General features: G+C 51.0%; 1 long non-coding RNA gene across 1 annotated transcript in view; it reads left to right on the top strand.

Annotated features, from left to right (window-relative positions):
• Positions 1 to 13,411, top strand: part of LOC126029691 (uncharacterized) — a 126,240-nt gene that overhangs the window by 53,258 nt on the left and 59,571 nt on the right. The window lies entirely within an intron of this gene.

The raw sequence follows: 13,411 nt of genomic DNA, 5'->3' as shown, positions 1-13,411 counted from the left end.
CAACAAAGGTGCTCAGGGATTACTCTCATTCGGCACTCAGGAATCACTCCTGGTGGCCTCAGGGGACCCTAGTAGATGCCGGGTATCAAACCTGGGTCTGTCCCCATACAAGGCAAGCGCCCTCTCCACTGCGCTATCGCTCAGATCCTGTTTATTTTGTTTTGTTCCACCTTTGGGCCTTGCCTGAATCTGGCTGGAATCTCAGGCCCCTGGCCACTAGCATAGCAGGTGCTTCTACCACCATTAACACAGCTTACGCTAAGGAAACCGAGGCCTGGAAAAGAAACATCAGCACAGGTGGCCTTGCTTGGATCCAGTGGTGCCTCTGGATATGTCAGAATAACGCCTCCAAACCTCACAGAGGCCCCTCAGACAGATACAGGAACAGAAATCATTTCTGTTTGTTTTGGTTTAGAGCTACAGCTGGCAGGTGCTCAGGCTTAACTCCTGGTTCTGTGCTCAGGGATCACTCCTGGCTGGGCTCAGGGGACTCGAAGGGAGGCCAGAGATCCACCCTGGGTCAGCCGCTTGCAAGCCAAGCGCCTTAGCAGCTGTAGTATTGCTTCATCCTGTTGTAAAAATATTTTTTTTTCCTTTGCCTTTTTGGACCACACCCAGTAGTGCTCACGGCTTACTCCTGGCTCTGTGTTCAGGGGTCACCCCTGGCTGTCTTGGGACCATATGGGGTGGCAGGGATAGAACCCAGGTTGGCTACATGCAAGGCAAGTGCCCTTCCTGCTATTCTAGGACTGTGCCTCCTGCCCAGAGATAATATCTTAAAATCAAATAGACAAGCTACAGAGATAATACAGGAGGAAGGACGATTGTTTTGCACAAACTTGGGGTTCAAGTCTGGGGAATCCTATATGATTCCTCGAGCATTGCCAGGACCGAGCCCTGAGCATTGCCAGGTGTACCCCCAAACCAAACAAAAATAAAATAAGGGGGCCGGGTAGGTGGCGCTGGAGGTAAGGTGTCTGCCTTGCAAGCGCTAGCCAAGGAAGGACCGCGGTTCGATCCCCCGGCGTCCCATATGGTCCCCCCAAGCCAGGGGCGATTTCTGAGCACATAGCCAGGAGTAACCCCTGAGCATCAAACGGGTGTGGCCCAAAAACCAAAAAAAAAAAAAAAAAAAAAAAAAAAAAAAAAAATAAAATAAGGAGCCAGCAGTAGCACAGCGGGGGAGGGCCTTTGCCTTGCACATGGCAGACCCTGGTCCGATCCCTTGCATCCCATAGGGTCCCACAAGCCCACCAGGAGTGATTCCTGAGTACAGGAATAATAATAATAATAATAAATTATTAATGATAATTAAATAACCAGTAGAGGGTCAGAATGTCAGCTCAAAGGGCTTAAACTCTGACTTTGCATGAAGGAGGGAGCCGGATTTGATCCCAGGCATCACATGGTCCCCGGTGATCATCACGCTGTCAGGAGTGACCCCTATCCGACCACCTTAGCACCATAAGGTATGGCCCCAAAACCAAGCAAAACCAAACTTAATTGGATATTAAAGATCCAGATGCCACTAAAGAGATAGCACAAGTGGATCTCAGAAGCACTTACTTTGCAAAGAGCCAAACCGGGTTCAATCCCCAGCATCCCATAGGGACCGCCAAACTCATCAGGAGTGACCCCTAAGTACAGAGGCAGGAGTAACCCCCAACACCCCTGGGTGTGGCAAAAACAAGATTCTATAGAGGGGCTGAGCAATAGCACAGTCTTGCATGCAGCTAAACCAGGTCTTGGCACCTTATAGAGTCTCCTGAGCACCTCCAAAAGTGATCCCTGAGCCAAGAATAAGCCCTGAACATCACTGGGTGTGGGGCCCCAAAAAAGTTAATTCTACAGGGTTTAGGAAAGAAACTAGGGGACAGGACAAGGATCGAAATATGGGAAGGGCCACAGATAGGCCTTGTGCACCCCATGACTGGGTGTGGTGCCTATAAAGTTATATATTTAGAGAGAGAGATCATTACCTCTTTTTTTTTTAAATTTCTTTGGGGGGCCACACCCAGCAGAGCTCAGAGGTTACTCCTGGCTCTGCACTCAAAAATCACTCCTGGTAGGCTCGAGGCACCATATAGGATGCCAGGGATCAAATCTGGGTCGTCCACCTGCAAAGCAAGCACCCTACCTGCTGTGCTAGCACTCCGGCCCCCAATACCTTTTTATTTTTAAATAGGAACTGAGGATGGGGAGGAGAAAAATAGAAACAGGGGCCAGAGAGACAGTACCGCATTCAGGAAACCCAGGATGCAGGTTCGATCCTTGGCATCCCATGTGGTCTCCTGAGCCTGCTAGGAGCAATTTCTTTTTTTGTTTGTTTGTTTGTTTGTTTGTTTGTTTTTTGGGTCAGCCCAGCAGCTCTCAGGCTGCTGGTTCTATGCTCAGAAATTGCTCCTGGCAGGTTCAGGGGATCATATGGAATACCAGGATTCGAACCACTGTCCTGCATGCAAGGCAAACGCCTTACCTCCATGCTATCTCTCAATAGGAGCAATTTCTCAGCGCAGAGCCAGGACTAACCTCTGAGCAGCTCCGGATGTAGCCCAAAAACTAAAACTAAAAATAATAATAATAAATTAGAAACAGTGCAGGGCCTCACTCGTGGGCTCAGCCTGCACTATGGGCCTCAGGGTTCAAAGTCAGGCAACACACTGGCATTTACCTCTAGGCAGGCTCTGAGGTTCTAGGGGCCTGGGAACCAGCGAGCCGAGCAAGGCAGCAGGCATGAAACAGAAGACAGCCATGAGGGCACTGGCCTTGGATGCAGCTAACTAACCCAGTTTGATATTCTGCATCCCATAGAGTCCTCCAAACCTGCCAAGAATCAGCCCTGAGCAGTGCTGGGTGTGGCCCAAAAAACAAAGAAAAAAGCGGGTGGAGCTATAGTACAGTAGGGGAGGGCACATGGCTGACCTAGGTTCAATGCCCGGCAACCAATAGGGTCCCTTGAGTCCAACCAGGAGTGATCTCTAAGTACATAGCCAGGAGTAAATCTGAGCACCATTGGGAAAAATAAACAAAATAAAACAAAATAAAAGCCTCAGGCCAAAGCTATAATACAGTGGGGAATGTGGGGGGTGGTGTTTGCCTTGCACAGGGCTGACCTGGGTTCGATCCTCGACATTCCATATGATCCCTGAGTGCAGAGCCAGAAGAAACTTCTGAGCACCACTGTATTGCCCCCCCCCCTCACCAAACTTAAGGCCTCTCAGATGCCAAACCTGTCTCCTCTTTGCCTTTCACCTACTCTCCACTGTCCTTTTATTTTATTTTGTTTGTTTGTTTTGTTTTTTTGGGGCCACACCCGGTGACACTCTTATTCCTGGCTATGTGCTCAGAAATCGCTCCTGGCTTGGGGGACCATATGGGACACTGGGGGATCGAACTGCAGTCCATCCTAGGCTAGCACATGCAAGACCAGCAGTGCTTAGGGGTTCCATCTGGCAGTGCTCCAGGGACCCTCCCTATGAGATGCCAGGAATCGAACCCGAGTCAGCAATGTGCAATGCAAGTGCCCTGGCCTACTCTCTCTGTCCTATCTCTCTGACCCTCTCTTTTTGATTTGATTTTTAAATTTCAATTTGTTTTGTTTTGGGTCCACACCCATCATCTATACTCAGGGGTTACTCCTGGCTCTGCCCTTAGAAATCACTCCTGGCAGGCTCCTAGGACCTTATAGGATGCCAGGGATCGATCCCAGGTTGGCCATGTGCAAGGCCAACACCCTCACTGCTGTACCACCCCTCAGGCCCCTCTAATTCTGCTCTTACCTGGCCCACAGGGAGATGCACTGAGGCGGGGCTATGGGTTCTGTAGCAGAGCGGAATGAGAAGCCTGAACTGAAGAATTCCCAGGTGTGAGCAGCTCCAGGCAGTAGCTACTGGGTGGAGCTAAACACTGAGCTAGGGATCTGTTCCAGAGAGCCCAGAATGGACACCCCGAAGCCAGGGGCATCCACCTTCATTCAATAGCAACCCAGAAAAAAAAAAAAAAGACAAATAATATAGTGGAAAGGCAATTGCTTTAAACACAGTCAGTTGCAGTTTGATCTCCAGCCCCTCATAAAAGCCCCCACCCCAGGCCCACCAGAAATGACCTCTGAGCACAGAGCCAGGAGTCAGACCTGAGCACTATCAGTTGTGGGCCCCTCCCATCAAAGAACCAAGACTAACTCTGTGGGGGGGGTGAGAACACAAACAAACAAACAAAAACAAAAAGGGGTAAGAAGGCAGAAGGCTGGAGCACAGGTTTTGGATACAAGAGGTTTATTCCCAGTCCCACCTCCTGAGCACTGCCAGGGGGATTCCATTCCTGAGTACAGAGACAGAAGTCAACCCCTAGCATCATCGCTGGGTGTGGCCCCAAAATAAACAAACATAAAAAGAAGTGATGAGGGGCCGGAGAGATAGCATGGAGGCCTTTCATGCAGGAGGTCATCGGTTCGAATCCCGGCGCCCCATATGGTCCCCTGTGCCTGCCAGGAGCAATTTCTGAGCCTGGAGCCAGGAATAACCCCTGAGCACTGCCAGGTGTGACCCAAAAACCAAAAAAAAAAAAAAAAAAAAAAGAAGTGATGGGGCCAGAGTGATAGCACTCTGTGTCGATGGAAGGGCGTTGGTTTTGCACGTGGCTGACCTGGGTTCAATCCTCAGCGTCCCACATGGTCCCCCCGAACCTGCCAGGAGTGATTTCTGAGCACAGAGCCAGGAGTAATCCCTGAGCACCTTAGGGTGTGTCCCAAAAACAAAAAAAAAAAAAATAATTTTATATATATATATATATAAAACAGTGATTTCTGAAATCAGAGCCAGGTCTAACTTCTGATGAGCACTGCAGGGTGACCCTCCCCCCCAAAAAAAAAAAAAAAAAGAAAGGAAAGGAAGGAAGGAAGAAAAGAACAGAGAAAAATCCACTATAATCCTCCAAACCCCTCCAGGAGTTATCCTTGAACTGAATCATGAGTCAGCCCTGAGTATCACAGGGTGTGGCTCAAACCAAACCCCCCCCCCAAAAAAAAAAAAGAAAAAAAGGTAATATTTTCCGGATAACCCGGAAGTTATTTTCACTGAGTTCTTGTACTTTTTGCTTTTTCTTTTACATTTGTTTATGTTTTGGGGCCACATCCAGTGATGCTAAAAATCACTCCTGGCTCAGCACTCAGGGATCCCTAGAGGTATTTGGGGAATCCTGTGGGATGCCAGAAATTGAATTCATGTTGGCTACATGCAAGGCAAAGGCCCTCCCCTCTGTGCTATCAGTCACTCTGGCTCCCCCATGAGCAGATCTGTCACCATAGTGGAGTCTCCCACATTGTCCATGAGAGACAATGGGGCCTCTCACCACATTCACCCCACTTTGGACAGTGTCAGCCCCAAGGAAGAACACTGTAAACCCCATTATGACGTGACTTGGAGAGCCGGGAGACTAAGTGACATGAACCAGACGCCCCAAGACACATCCTGGGGGACCCTCATCCTAGAAGGTCCTAGGGGACCCCATTCCGGAGAAACAGGAAGTCGAAGTGGGGCAGAGTCTGGGGGAGTGGAAGAGGGAGTTTCCTGGGGACAGTTCCCATGGGTGGGGACGTGGAATGTGGAATGTTCTGGAAACGAGGTAGGGAGGGTCACAGAATCCTGTGGAGGAACTATAGGCCTCTGACTTCGGCTTTCGGGAAATAGGAAATGTGAGAGGCCAGAGCCATAGCACAGAAGTACTATGGTTTGAACCCCAACACTCCATAGGGTCCCCTGAGCACCAACAGGAGTGATTCCTGAGCACAGAAAACCCTGCTGAGGAAACCCTGAGCATTGCCAGCTTTGGCCCCAAACCAAAATACATAAATAAATGCAAATAGCAAATTTGAGGAGGCCTTAAGGATATGACAGGAGTAAGGTACATGCCTTGCATGTGGCCAACCCAGGTTCGATTCCAGCCCCTCTCTCTTTCCCATGAACTCTCCAGGAGTGAGTTCTGAGCACAGAGCCAGGAGTCAGACCTGAGCAATTTCAGGTGTGGCCCAAAATCAAAGAGACAAACAAACAAACAAACAAAAACAACAGGGGGCCATAGAGATAGAACAGCTGGGAGGGAGCTTGCCTCGCATGCATCTGACCCGAGTTTAATCCCTGGCATCCTGTAGGGCTCCTGAGAACAGCCAGGAGTCACCCCTGAGCACTGCTGGGTGTGAGCCCTAAAGAAAACAAAAGTAGGGCCCGGAGAGATAGCAAGTGGCGTTTGCCTTGCAAGCTGCCGATCCAGGACCTAAGGTGGTTGGTTCGAATCCCCGTGTCCCATCTGGTCCCCCATGCCTGCCAGGAGCTATTTCTGAGCAGATAGCCAGGAGTAACCCCTGAGCACCGCCGGGTGTAGCCCAAAAACCAAAAAAAAAACAAAAAAAAAAAAAAAAAACAAAAGTAAATTTGAGGACAGAGCGACAGTTCAGGAGAAGGCACTTGCCTTGCATGCAGCCAGCCCTGGTTTCATCCCTCCGCACTGCGTACGGTCCTCTGAGTCCACCAAAAATATTCTTTGAGCACAGAGCTAGGAGTAATCCCTGAGCACCATCAAGTGTGGCTCAAAACCGAGAAACAAACAAATAAACAAAACAAAAAAGAGGGCCCGGAGAGATAGCACAGCAGCGTTTGCCTTGCAAGCAGCCGGACCAAAGGTGGTTGGTTCGAATCCCGGTGTCCCATATGGTCCCCCGTGCCTGCCAGGAGCTATTTCTGAGCAGACAGCCAGGAGTAAGCCCTGAGCACCGCCGGGTGTGGCCCAAAAAAAAACCAAAAAAGAAAAAAGAAAAAAACAGAGATAATACAGCACAGAAGACTCTTGCCTTGCACACAGCTGACCTGGATTCAACCCCCAGATTCCCATAGGGTCCCTTGAGCACTGCCAGGAGTCAGCCCTGAGCATCACGGGGGTGGGGGGGAGCCCAAAATTCTGTAAAAAGGAAAAAGACAGAGTGAACCTCCTCTTCTGGGTTCTCAGCAGGCTTCGTGTCCCCAAACAAAGGGGAGTGGCTTCCTCACAGGCCCCCTGTATCCCCTCATCCCCTGGGCAGCACATGGGCAAGTTCTTTGGACCCTGCTTGGAAGGATGAGGAAGTACACCAGCACCCATTGACTGCCGGGCTCCACCCCTTGGGGTTCCTCCCTCACAGGCTCTTGCCTGAGGTCCTGAAGTAATGCTAACTTTTAACCAGTCCTGCCTGGGGTGGTCCAACCAGGCATGCAAGACTAGAAACACTGCAACACAGAAGGAGGAGGCCAGGAAAGGTGGGGGGCTGCCCTGAGCACCCTCCCCCCCCGGCCTGGGAGCACCTCACTTCTTGAACATCTCTACTGGTTCACCCCTGACCCCCTGAGCCCTGCCCTAGAAAACTTTTTTCTAAACCGACTAGAGGAAGTGGGCCAGAGCAATAGCACAGTGGGGAGGACCTTTGACTTATATGTAGTTGACCAAGATTCGATCCCCAGCATCCCATAGGGTACCCCCAAGCCTGCAAGTGATTCCTGAGCTCAGAGGCAGGAGAAACCCCTGAACACCGCTGTGTGTGGCCCCAAAACAAACCAACGAAAATAGAAACCCAGGATGTGCCTGAAACGCCAAGTCTCTTGGGGAGCCAAATCTCTTTGTACCCCATTTAAGATGCTACATAAGGGTCCAAGTTCTAGTACAAACGGGGAGGGATCTGCCTTGCCTGTTGTTAACCGGGGTTCCATTCCTGGCACATTAAAAGGTGGCGGGAGGGGCCGGAGAGATAGGATGGCAGGTAAAGCGTTTGCCTTTCATGCATTAGATCATCGGTTGGAATCCCGGCGTCCCATATGGTCCCTCGAGCCAGCCAGGAGCAATTTCTGAGCATAGAGCCAGGAGTAACCCTCGAGCACTGACAGGTGTGACCCCTAAAAAAAAAAAAAAAAAGGTGGCCGGAACCCCGCCAGGAGTGAATCCTCAGTGAAGAGCCAGGAGTCAGCACTGAGCACCGCTGGATGTGGTCCCTAAAAAAACCCCAAAATCTCCACATAGTTTTCAGGGGTGGTCAGTGTTTAGGGGTCCCCACTGACAGTGGCAGGGGTGGAGCCTGGACCACCCCATTCAGTGCTTCAGACTTTTGAGTCATTTCTCTGCTCTACCTCGGTTCTTCTCTTATTCATTTGTTACTATTATTATTTTTTTGTTACTATTATTATTTTGTTTTATTATTAATTTGTGGTTGTGGGTTCACTCCTGGCAGTGCTCGGGGACCCTATGGGATGCCAGAGGTCCAACCTGGGTTGATCACATACGAGACAATAAATGCTCTGGCCCCTATTATTATTAATTGGGGGGGGGGGTCTTTGTTCCACACCTAGCAGTGCTTAGGACTTGCTCCTAGTTCTGTGCTCAGGGGTCACTCCTGGCAGTACTTCGGGGACTATGGGATGCCAGAGACCAAACCCGGGTCGGCTGTGTGTTAGGAAACACCCTCCCCCTGTACTATCTCTCCAGCCTTACTATTACTTTATTGGGGGGGGGGGAGACACACCTGCCAGGGCTCAGAGGCTATTCCTGACAATGTCTGTGGGGAACCAGGTGGTTCAGTTCTGGGGATCAAACCCAGGACCTTGGGCCAGCAAGACTAGTACCCTGCCCTACCTGCTATAGTTTGTATCCAGGCCTGAGTCTACTCCCCGCTTTTAGTGGTGATGGGGCCACACCCAGTGGCACTAAGGGTTTGCTCCTGACAGGCTCAGGAGACCATAGGAGATACAGGAGGTCGAACCAGGTCAGCTGTGTGCAAGGCAAACTTCCTCCTGCTGTGCTATCACTCCAGCTCCCTAAAATCTTCTTTTTTAATTTTCTTTTTTATTTAATTTTTTTTTGTTTTTGTTTTTCGGCCACAACCGTTTGATGCTCAGGGGTTACTCCTCGCTAAGTGCTCAGAAATTGCCCCTGGCTTGGGGGGACCATATGGGACGCCAGGGGATCTAACCTCGGTCCTTCCTTGGCTAGCGTTTGCAAGGCAGACACCTTACCTCTAGCGCCACCTCACCGGCCCCATTATTTAATTTTTTCTAATTTCATTTTACTTGTATTTTTTTTTTTTTTTTTTTTTGTGGTTTTTGGGTCACACCCGGCAGTGCTCAGGGGTTATTCCTGGCTCCAGGCTCAGAAATTGCTCCTGGCAGGCACGGGAGGACCATATATGGGACGCCGGGATTCGAACCGATGACCTCCTGCATGAGAGGCAAACGCCTTACCTCCATGCTATCTCTCCGGCCCCTTGTATTTTTTTTAATTTTATTATAATATTTTTGTTTTTGTTTTTTTTGGGGGCCATACCCGGTGACGCTCAGGGGTTAATATTGGCTATGCCCTCAGACATCGCTCCTGGCTTGGGGGACCATATGGGACATCAGGGATTCGAACTTTGGTTCGTCCTAGGCTAGCACGTGCAAGGCAGACAGACACCTTACAGCTTGTGCTGCCACTTTGGCCCCTAATTTTATTTTATATTTATTAAACTTTATTTTAATTTTCTATTTTATTAAATTTTCTTTATTCTATTTTTCTTTTTAAAAATTTTATCTTTTCCAGTTTCCCATTTTAAAAACTTTGATTTGCTCAGGGTTTTACTCCTGATTCTGCACTCAGAAATCACTCTGGCAGGCTCAGGGACCAAATGGGATGCTGGTAATCAAACCAGGTCGGGTCAGCCACATGCAAGGCAAACACCCTCCCTGCTTGGTGCAATCGCTCTAGCCCTTTTTAACTTTTTTTAAAAAACTTCTTATAATTATTTTATTCAACTTTCTTTTCCCTAATTTTCTAGTTTTGAATTTTCTTTTCTATTAAATGTTCTTTTTTCCAATTTTCTTTTCTTTTTAAACTTTGCTTCTACTTTTCTTTCTTATTCAATTTTCTTTCCTAATATTCTTATTTTGCAATGGTCTTGCTAAAGTTTCTTTAAAATATATCTTTTTAATTTTGTAATTTTTTCCCAATTTCTTTATTACATTTTATGTATGTATGTATGTATGTATGTATGTATGTATGTATGTATGTATGTATGTATGTATGTATGTATATGTCTTTGGAAACAGCGCGATTTGCAGGGCGGCTCTCCCTGCCACGTGGGCCGGCCGCCTCCCGCCGGGTCCCTCCGGGCTGGGCCGCGCGCGCGAGCTTCGGTTTCCCTTTGGCGTCTCGGGTTTCGGGGGCGGGGGCGGGATCGGGGCGCCCCAGCCGGGCTCGGTGGTGGGGGCCGGGCCGGGTCAGGTGCAGCCGCCGCTCAGCGCCTCCCGGGGCCGCCGATCCGGGCGTCAAGGTCACGGGGTGAAGGTCAAGGCCTTGGAGATGCACTGGGGCCCATCCAGGGCCCTGGGTTCCCCCAGGGAGCCCGGGCGGGCGGGCCCCAGCCTGGAGGGAGGGGACCCTTGGCCCAGAAAGGGCCGGGAAGGAGGGTGCGAGGGGCTGGGCCCACAGGACCTTCCTGCCAGCTGAAGGTGACCCCAGGCCTGGGCTGCACCCCAGGAAATACCCTGTACCCCTATCCCCATTTTCTCCACCTGGTGCAACTCTGAGGTCACCCCCTCCCCAGGATGCCTGGGATGGGCCGTTTGCTAGGCCTTGATAAGGTTTTTTATTGGGGTGTAATTGGGGCGGGGTTCCCTGCACCTCCTCTTTTCCTCCACTCTCTTGCACCCGGGGCCAGGGGTGAGAGTTCTGGTTCCAGAAGGTTCCCTGGGCCCTCCAGGAAGTGGGGTGACCACCAGCAACGGAGCCACCCCGGTTTGCTCTCCAAGCACACCCCCTCCTCCCGCACTGTCTTCCTGTTCTAGAAATTTCCACACATACACACACCCCCACCGCCATGCTAAGGGCAGGTCTAGGCAGGGTTAGGGGGGACACGCCCTCAGTTCTCTCCCTGCTCATGTCCTGTGTTCAAGGCCCCCCCCCCCAGTTTTTCATTTACAGGTCTCAGGGGTGTCTTGGCCTGAGGTGCACCTGACCTGTACTCATTCACCTGGGACAGCAGGTGTTAAGAGTCCTCTCCCCAAACGGACAGGTGTGGGTCAACCTGTTTGACCACGCAGTCAGTGGGGGGGGGGTGAGGGCACCTGGATTTCCTGGAGATAAGCACCCCTTAGAGGCGCCAGCTCACCCCCACACCCAGGCTTCTTGGAGATTCTGATAAATTGGTGGGGAGAGGGATTCTAAAAATGAGAATCTCGGGTGGGTGATGGGGGGGTTAGTGTAACCCTCACCCCATATTTTTCCTCCCCACCTGGCTGGAAACTCAGCCCTTAAAAACTGATCCCCCCCTTTAATGGGGTGCAGAGGGAAGTTCCGGCTGAATATCACCCCCAAATTGGTGCCCTGAACTTCCTGCACTAGGCATATGGGGGCATACAAGGTCTCATTCCAGCCACCTTGCTGCCACCTGCTCCTCTTGACTGAGGGGTTCATATCCCTCCCAACCCCTTCTCCCAGCACCTCCCTGCAAGGGCTTTTGCCCCTCCTGACACCAGGCTCGCCCTAGGACCTGAGAACCACCACAAGGTGAGGAAGGCACAAGACTGGTGCCGCCGGAGGGGGCCCACTTGGGTTTGCCCCCTGCATCCCAGAGGGGCATTGAGTACCCCATGGGAAGCCCTGAGGGTGTCTAGTTCCCTTCTTGAATTCTCATGTGAAGGTCTGAACACCCTCGCTTTCCTGGGTGTGGGGAGACGTGTGTGCTGATCAGAAACTTGGGGCTATCATCCACTTCCCCAAACCCAGGTGTGACATTTCCTTGAAATAAAACAATTTGATTTTTTTTTTTTTTTTTTTTTTGGGGTGGGGGGAGGCCACACTTGGAATCAGCTCAGGGCTGATTCCAGGCTCTGCACTTAGGAATCACTCCTGGTGGTGGGGTTGGGGGATTTAGGGTGCCAGGGTTCAAACCTAGGTCGTGGTGTGCAAAGCTAGTGGCCTCTCCTCATTTGTGGGTCTTTTTGCGTGTGCGCTCAGCCACTATCCCCAGCACAATATATATATATATATATTTTTTATATTTTGGGGCCACACCTACTGGCACTCAGGGATTGTTCCTGGCAGGCTTGGAGGACCATATGGGATGCCAGGGATCAAACCCAGGTCAGCTGCGTGCCAGGCAAATACCCTACTACTGTGCCATCGCTGTTCCCCATGTTTTTATAGAGGAATTTGAGTCCCCCTGACAGCTATGCACCATCAGGGATGGAACCTGGGTTGGCTGTGTGCAAGGAGTCAAGCCCTTTCCGCAATCTCTCCAGTCCCCCACCCCAATAGTTCCTTCCTTAGAGTGGAAACTGGTTGTACGGACAGAGTACAGAGGTTGAGGTGCTTGTATTGCACATGGCAGACACCCCTACATGCACAGTCCCTGGAGCACTGCCAAGAGCAAACCCCTGAGCACAGAGTTGGGAGTAGGACCCCAGGATCTGGGGGTGAGTCCCCCAAAATAAACCAACCAGCACCACCTGGAACAATCCCTGCGTAAGTCTTGAGGACGACCAGATGTGACCTCAAAACAAAACCAAATCTCAGGAGAGTACAGCGACTCGGGTTCGATACCTGGCACATCGGGTCCCTTGAGTCCTGCCAGGAGTAAGGCCTGAGCACTTATTTTGGCGTGCCCCCAAAATAAACCTACCTCCGCCCTATTTTCAGAGCAGATGCATGTGGGGAGACTGGAGTCCTCACAACCTGGCCCCAACTTCCTGCCTGCACCCACATGTCAGGGGACCTCACTCTGAGGTCAGTGGGGGAGGATACTCCTCCCTTGGACACAGGGAGAGGATGGGGTGTCTAGGGGCTCCTGCAGGGATTCAGAGACCCTTGGTGGGATAGCACTTCATGAGCGTTTTGTTTTGTTCTTTTGGGCCAAAAGGGACCCACTGGGATGCCGGGGATCAAACCCAAGTCATTACTTAGCTGGGCGTCCTTGTCCCTATGCTTTGCTAGGCCCCAGGTGGCATTTCCTGGGACTGTGCTTAAGGGGTGAGGTGGAGGGTAAAGAGGCAGGAAAGAGCAGTGATGAAGTCGAGGCTTTGGGGTGACTGCAGAGTCCCCTGTGGTTGTTGGGGTGAGACCCAGGGCCACCTGCACACAGAGCCTGTGATGAGGGGCGGGGGTGTCTGGGGGGGATCAGGCAGGCAGGATAGCAGGAATGAGGCCCAGGTTTTCCCTAAATCCACTGAATGGCAGTGCTCAGGGTTGACTCCTTGCTCTGTGCTCAGGAATTACTCATGGCGGTGCTCGGGGAGACCTTATGGGATGCCAGGGATCGAACCTGGGTTAGCTGATTACAAGGCCCTCCCTATTGTATTGTTTTTCTGGCTCCACTTTTCTTTCTTTGGGGTGGGGCGAGAGCTTGTCCGGCCCGCCAGATAAA

This window comes from Suncus etruscus, chromosome 15 (genome assembly GCF_024139225.1).
Source record: "Suncus etruscus isolate mSunEtr1 chromosome 15, mSunEtr1.pri.cur, whole genome shotgun sequence".
NCBI classification, from domain to species: domain Eukaryota; kingdom Metazoa; phylum Chordata; class Mammalia; order Eulipotyphla; family Soricidae; genus Suncus; species Suncus etruscus.
The sequence above is the reverse complement of the archived record's forward strand: the minus strand, read 5'-3'. Positions and strand labels throughout refer to the sequence as shown.